Genomic DNA, 7,958 nt, shown 5'->3' with positions numbered 1-7,958 from the left:
AATTTATCGATTTTTTAGAAGAATTTGTGAACATCTTCAAATATTCTTCAGTAAAAATAAGTAAAAAGAAATATAAGTTCGATTAAATAAAAATTATTACGACTTGTGTAAGTAAATTTGTATGGTGAGTTGACAGATTATGAGTACTGTACTGTACAGTACATGTGAATGTAAAACGTGTAAAATAAGAACATAACTCACTTTCAATATCTAAACAAGAATATGTAAAGTAAATACGAAAATCTGAACCCCCAAAAAAACCAACTTTGAATGTTTAAAGATTAACATGAAAAGTAGACCCTGTAGCAAGTAAATTCGAACGAGAACATGTAAATACTTACATTTTACATGCTCCTGAGAAGAATATTTAAAGAATAAACAAACAAAATTAAGTATTTAAAGAGGAATATGAGAAAAATATATGTAAAGTACAATTACTTACATTTTATATGTATAAGTGATTAAATCTTAGCATGAATTGGAGCATGTAAAACACGAGAAAATATTCTACATAGATAAAGATTCAATCCTTTTATAATTCATATCTTAAGGAGTTATGTATAACTTTATATAGATTTTAATAATTAAAAGATATTTTTGCCTACATTCTTCTTTTTTTTAAAAGAAGAACAAACTTTACATTCGGCATGTTTAATATCTTGTACGCATTTCCTTGTACAGAGCATAGATAAATTTTATAATTTAATAACTTTTATTAATGTGATAAAGAAGAAGAAGAGGAAGAAGAAGAAAAAAAAAAGAGAACCCTTTCAAACAATACAAAANACGTTGAAATCATACTCAAAATACCTGAAATATGTTGAAAAAGCATATGTTGTAAACGTACCAATAGCTTGCAGATAACACATACTTATATATATATATATATATATATAAAATCATAACTAAAGCGAATCTAATACAGAACATCAATATATAGCCTATATATATATCAATACTTTAGCGGATAATGTCACATAACGGTGACTAGACAAACATGACGGACGTATCACAAATCAATTTATTGATCATTTATAATAATTACGACGTTTTGATCAAATAAATTGTCATAGCATCTTGTAGCTCCTTCAAAAATCGTGAGTTTTCATCGGTTGCCATGACCCATTTCTACTCGTTATATAGAGGTATGATAAAGCACTTAGAGATGATGAAATTTTCTTTGTTTCGTCTTTTATGAACGGGTTCTACTATTATCTGAATGTGGACAGGTATAGAGAAGACCATATACGTCGTTAAAACGTGACCAGCGGCAATCATAAAAAAAAAGTAAAATATAAAAAAAAATAAAACAATGCACTCACCTATATAGGTTATAATAACGAAATGGATAGAGAAAGACACTTATTTTAGAAAAAAAAATAATTTTAAAATTTTGAAACTGAGAATCATAAATTGTTAAAGGAGAAATGTTAGAAGGAATTATAACAAGTTACAGTGCATTATAATACTGTATGAATATGTAAATGAAGTGTCTTAGAGATGTCTAGGGAAGAATTATTTTTATAGTTGCAACTTGAAAATTAAATAAATTAACGTGAACCTGAGACGTTATCTTAATGTAGACGGATGTAATGAAGCATAAATTATCCATTTTATCTCGATATAATAAAGCGAAATGATTAAAATTCTCTGCTTTTTCGTTTATGTTAAAATTGAACATTTTTCGTCCTATGAAATATATTTAAGATACAAAGACATAAAAGATTTTAATAATGAAAAAGCTAACTTAACGGTGATTGGTGAAAAACATATCATTTAACATAATTAGGCGTATCTTCGCTTATCTTTACCTTTTAATTATCTTTGTTTAATTAATCGATACAACATATGCTCTTCGAGATAATGGTAAACGTTTATAGAACATTTTAAAACTTAATTTTACTGTTTTTCTTACAGTCATCTATATCTTATGTACTGTACTTTCCTATATAATTAACAATTAATAGTTAAGGATTTAGGATTATAGAATAAGAGTATAAAACAAGGATCGTATTACCCTAGTTTTATATAGGAATACGATAGGATAAGGATACCATATACAGTCGACCCCCTATAACACTGTTGATTATTTCGTTTTATATGAATTCCATGTTGTACGAGTCACTTAGATTTTACAAATACGTGAGCCGTCCACAGCCTGGCACACGTATTTGTAAAATCTAAGTGACTCGTACAACATGGAATTCATATAAAACGGAATAATCAACAGTGTTATAGGGGGGGTCGACTGTAGTTAAGGATCCAGGATAACAGCACCAATACTATTGGACTTGGCTAGATTGGGCCTGTCAGTGTGTATTTTGAATTGGTCATTTATTGTTTTTTCCGATAAAGTTCACATATATCTTTAGTATTATATTTTTGTCTTCTTTTTCACATCATAAAGTGAATTTACTTATATTTATTACAGCCCTATACGATTAAGAATCCAGGATAATAATATTAATTTTGAATTGATATTGATACACGTTGAGGTATATTTTCAATCATTCGTGTGATATAAAGCATTATAAGTCACTGTTTGGAAGTTATTTTGTATGCACTTTTAAAAATACAGTCTTAAAAAATGGCCACTGTTTAGAGGTGACCGTCGTTGGGAGGTGGAATTTTCATGTGTTTAATGATCTAGAATAATAACACCCACATTGAAATTCTATTAGATTTTGAATGGATAAGTACAGTACATGTCAGAAAGGATATTGAATTGATCACTCGCTATTAAAATAGAGCATTTATTGCATCTGTCTTTGAAAAAAGCCCACATATTTCTTTTGTATTATAATTACAGTCAATAAAATGACATTTTTTATTCACAGTTTTAATACGATTATCATAAGATTTGGCAATAACCATAAATGAGAATTATTTGTCACAATGTCTGTAATGTTATTGACTTAAATTATAATACCAAAGGATATGCAGTGAAGTGAAAGATATCACAAATGTATGATACAGATTCGTATCAGAATCGAGGGATACGAGAATTTACGATTTGTTTTTCCATCTTAAACGAATAACAGGATCATTATCATATTTCATTCTTCAATGACACGTCCCTTGAATAAATTTCTGCACTATTTTCTATGAGAATTTTTGAAGTGAACAGCTTTATCAAACATTTACTAACCTTAAATATTGCCTCATTTTTCATCTTCTTTTGCTTCTTTTTATTGTAAAATATATTTTATTTGTAAGAAATAAATTTAAAAGTAAAATATAATTGAATTTCATAACTTTATTGATAATAACTTTGAAAAGAACCTCATAAATTATTGTAATGTTTCATGTAATTTTCCTTTGAATATATACATTAAAGAAAATTATCTAACAGAATTTTTTGTATGATAAATCTGTGTCATTGTAAAGACTTTATAATTGAAAAGATTAATGGATATTTTGAGTAAATATTTTTCTAAATTATCCAGGTGTATAGGATAATAAAAACTTAATAAAAAAACTGGATAAAATTTTTAAAAAATCGCTAAAAATTAATTAAAATATGGTTGTCTCAACTACGATTGGTTTAAGAACTGAAAATAGACAACGATTCGCCACTTGGTGCTAATTTCAAATTCACCAGCCAATCACCGTTAAGCTAAGAATATTCAGACAAACTTCGTCAAAAATCTTTCGGTTTAATATCCAACGTATATAGCAGAGGACGACGTATGTTTTATAGGATCTTTTCCATTTATATTCTGCTTTTCCAGTAATTCTACTTAAATTTTATTATTTAAAAGAATATTTTAATTAATCAAATTAAAGTTATAAAGTAATTTAACTGCGCTAGAAAATTTCTAGCTACGTTAATAAAGATGTTTGTAAAATTTTATCTTATGCTTTGTAAAATGAAACTTGAATTGGTCATATAAATAAACAGCACTTGTGTTAACAGGGAAAATGTCCAAAAATATATTTTAAATTTTCAAGAACTATTTTAGATCTAATAAGTTCGTCAAAATGGGATTTACTTTGACTAGATTACCTGTTTAATTTCTAGTATAATATTATGCTCTAGAGAATAATAGATCTTGTTGACGGTTGGTTTCATTTCCTTTACTAACGCTCAAACGGATTAATAGTCAACTGCATAAAGTTAACTACAGCAGTTAATTGCCAGAGATGTTGATGGGATATGTTAGTACGCTCTACTCACAGAGAATTTTCAACCATTTGTTTTCAATCCTCATTGATCGTCTTCAGAATAAATCCTGTATAATTAATGAGATGATAGAATGAAACTTAAATTGGCCATATAAACAAACAGCAACCCACTACGAAAGGGGGAAGTAATTGTAGGTAAATATATATATATATAATTTTTAAAATCTGTAATAACGTAGAAAACGTTCTCATAAATTTCTCAAAGGGTATTTCGTGCGATGAACCATTGCATAAAAATCAATATTACTGTTTTCCTATAGAAAGGAATTGTTCCATCATCAAGCAAAACATCTGCAGCTGGCAAGAGACGTCCGAAGTACGTAAAGAAAGGAGGTCGAAGGGCAAAATAACTAACTTGTCTCTTCCATAAGTCGTGCAAAAGCTCTTTTATGTCTGCTTGATGGATCACTTGCGACGAAAGGGCGCTGAACTTGTATGTAAGCCTTCAGGCTTCATTAGTCTCTAGGGCCAAGCACGAAAATATCTATCAATCATTCATACATTAGAAATCAATCAATCCCAACACAAAAGTCCATCGAAAGTGAATTCAATATGAGGTAAATCATGCGTTATTAACTAAAGCTGAAATTAATAGTTTCAATAACAACTTCAATTGGCAAAGATAATAACTTGAAGAATGTAAACAATTTGAGAAACATGATTTAATGAATGTAAACACCTTATACAAGATGACAATCACCATAGCAACTGGGGTTAGTTACAGTAGACTGGTGTCATCAGACAATGAACCATACGATTTATAAAATTAATTTTTCAAGTAATAATAAAGAAGAATGCTACTAAATATATTTTTATTAAATTCTTTAGACGAAATATTAACGATTTCTTTAACAAATAACAACATAAATGTAATAATTGCTATCGTTTATTGAGTAAATATTTCGACATAATTAATGATTGATAGTGAATAGGGAATAATTATTGGATAAGAGGTGAAACAGCTGTGGGACTTGGAGGATTTTCTTAGATATTTTAGCAGTTTAGTAACGATAAACATCCTAATTATATTAATGTTTTTATTATTCTTAAAACTACAAAAAAAAAGTTCTTTTATAGTACACAAGCAACTGATGTATAATAAATAAGTATAATATAATATTAAACAATGATTTAAAAGTTGATAATATTAGCATAGCTCCGCCCATTTCATTTCATTAACCAATCGCAGCTGATATTGATTAAAACATTTAACGTTCGTATATCACATAAATCGCAAGGAACCATCTATATTTATAGAATTTTTTTCTACCTCTAACAACTGAAATAAAATGTTATTGCAGACCTATTTACTTTATGATTCTCATATAATTGCTGTCTTAAAGGCTTTGTTTGAAATGCTCGCAAGACCTTGTTAACCTAGATACCTTATTGCTAACAAATCTAATAAAGTAACAAGAGATATTGGCATAAGTATCAAGATTATTTCAGTATAAACAATTCTTTTCTGGTCCCTCAACTCGAAACGTCATTTAAATTTCAAACAACAGGAATCGTGTTCGAAGTGAATGGAATTTGTGTTTGAAAATCCTTTAAAAATATGCATTTTTACATAAAAACATCTCGTTTAAAATAAATATATATATATATATAAGCTGTAAAAAGTATTTTAAATTAGAATTGAAGTCATGACAGCACCCTTTAAGTGTAAAAAAAAAACACGATTAAACAAGCATCTCTATTAAGTAATTACTAAGTTAACAATAAAAAAAAGAACAATCCAGATTTCAAGACAAGTGAAACAATTGTTTAATTAAATTTGACTTTAATTTGATAAATGTGTTAGGAACTATTATTTAAATAAGAAAGATGAAAAAATTACCTGTCAAAATGCCGGGAGTATTAGGGAAAAATATAATTTGTCAACTGTCAACTAAGAGGTAAACAAAACAAGATGTTTGTACGCAAAATTCTCAACTAAAACAACTTAATAGTTCATTATAAAATATACAAATTTAACCTTTTACTTGTAAGTCTATTAAACTTGATTATAGTTAATGGTGCTCCATAGGAAACTTTTCATTACATTAAATTTTTAAATCGTTTCTTCTTCTTTTTTTTTTACTTTTCGTACAACTTAATGATTTTTAATTCGAGATTTTATTCGTAGAAACCAATAATTATTATAGAAAAAAAGGCATAAATTATTTTATAAAGTCTACTCTTTATTATACAACGAAGAGAATGGAAAGTGTTTCGTGAGAAACAAATTTGAATTGATGTTTTCTTACGCTTAACAGAAAGAAGAATATGTAGAAACATACTTAAATATTTATTTTTTCTGATGTAAAACGAAGTGAAAATGGGAAAAGAATGTAAAGAAAATACTTGGATTTATGTTTCTTATGTTAAGGTTAAAGAAAACGAGAAAAGATTGTGGAAACAAATTTAAATTTTATGTTTTCTAACGTAAACTCGAAAGGAAATGGAAAGAAGTTTTAGAACATGTTTAAATTTATATACTGTATATATATATATATATTTTTTTTTTAATGTCAATGCATAATTATGTCATTCTGAACTTTCAGATAAGTCCTATGCTACAGATTGCAACAGGGTTTGCACTTATAAACTTGTAAGAAACTTCAGTAAACAAATTTCTTTTTAAAGAAATGGTGTATATACAGTTCACCTGTTCAAATTATCTTTACAAAATTATAAAATTATTTCCTTAATTTTATAATTTTTAATGAAATTATTTCAGTTAAACTTTCAAATAAATTTTATTTCTGATATTACTCTTAAAACGTGAGAAAAATTACCCTATAATTATTACCAGTTTTCTACACTAATTTCTTACAATTTCTTAAACTTATTTAACACCTGATAACGATATTTAATTGTCATCAAACGTTAATTTAGATAAGATTTAATGTCATTATAACACGTACCGAAGAAAAAAAAACAAATTGATATTTGTTCTTCAAGAAGGATCTTATGGAGGAAACAAAGTCGAATTTATATTTTTGTACAAGTAAAAAGTAAGTGAAAAGCTTTGTGGGAGAGAGAGAGAGAGAGAGAAAAACTTGAATTTATATTTCTGACGTTATTTCTAGTGGCACTAACATCACTTTACGTATGAAATTCAGTAACTTAACGCAACTGAGACGGTATCGATCTTAACAGAAGGGGGGAGGAGGAGGACACTTCATCACTTAGCACGAGGCAGGAGGGGGAACGGAATAGGTGTCGCTGATATCTCAGGTCAGATTCGTGCTTTTGGAACCAATCGATGGATCGATGCTTCAGGACTGCCGACAGGTGGATATGCTTTGGGCATTTCCATCATATCGACATCCTTCCAAGCATTCCCCCCCCCATTCGATTGAAAAATAATATATTTACAAAAGATATGCATATAGATCCACTGTATATCGTTTAAAAGCGAATGGTCGGGTAAAGGATTCTTGATGTAGACATCAGCACTTTGATAACGATCGATGCTAGATGGACTTAACAGATTCCAGGTGAAGAATAGACTTTAAGGTTTAATACAAGTGTCAAATTCTGACATTTGTACTTAAAAATATGATTGGAAATCTTGAAAAATCCACATTATATATATATATACGTTCGACTAGAAATTGAAAAGAATTTTTTTCTTGGTTAGTGGAGTAAAGTGTATTTGCTATCATAGCAAAAAGTAATATTTTCGATCATCTAATCGAATTGCGCTTGAAACCTGAGGATGAAAAACGTTACAGTAGTATCTTTAACACAAGATAACAGATTAAATCTAGCTCTTGTTTTTTTTT

The sequence above is a fragment of the Centruroides sculpturatus genome, unplaced genomic scaffold, assembly GCF_000671375.1.
Source record: "Centruroides sculpturatus isolate CEXI.00-Female unplaced genomic scaffold, Cexi_2.0 scaffold818, whole genome shotgun sequence".
Classification (NCBI taxonomy): Eukaryota; Metazoa; Arthropoda; class Arachnida; order Scorpiones; family Buthidae; genus Centruroides; species Centruroides sculpturatus.
This window is presented reverse-complemented; position numbering follows the sequence as displayed.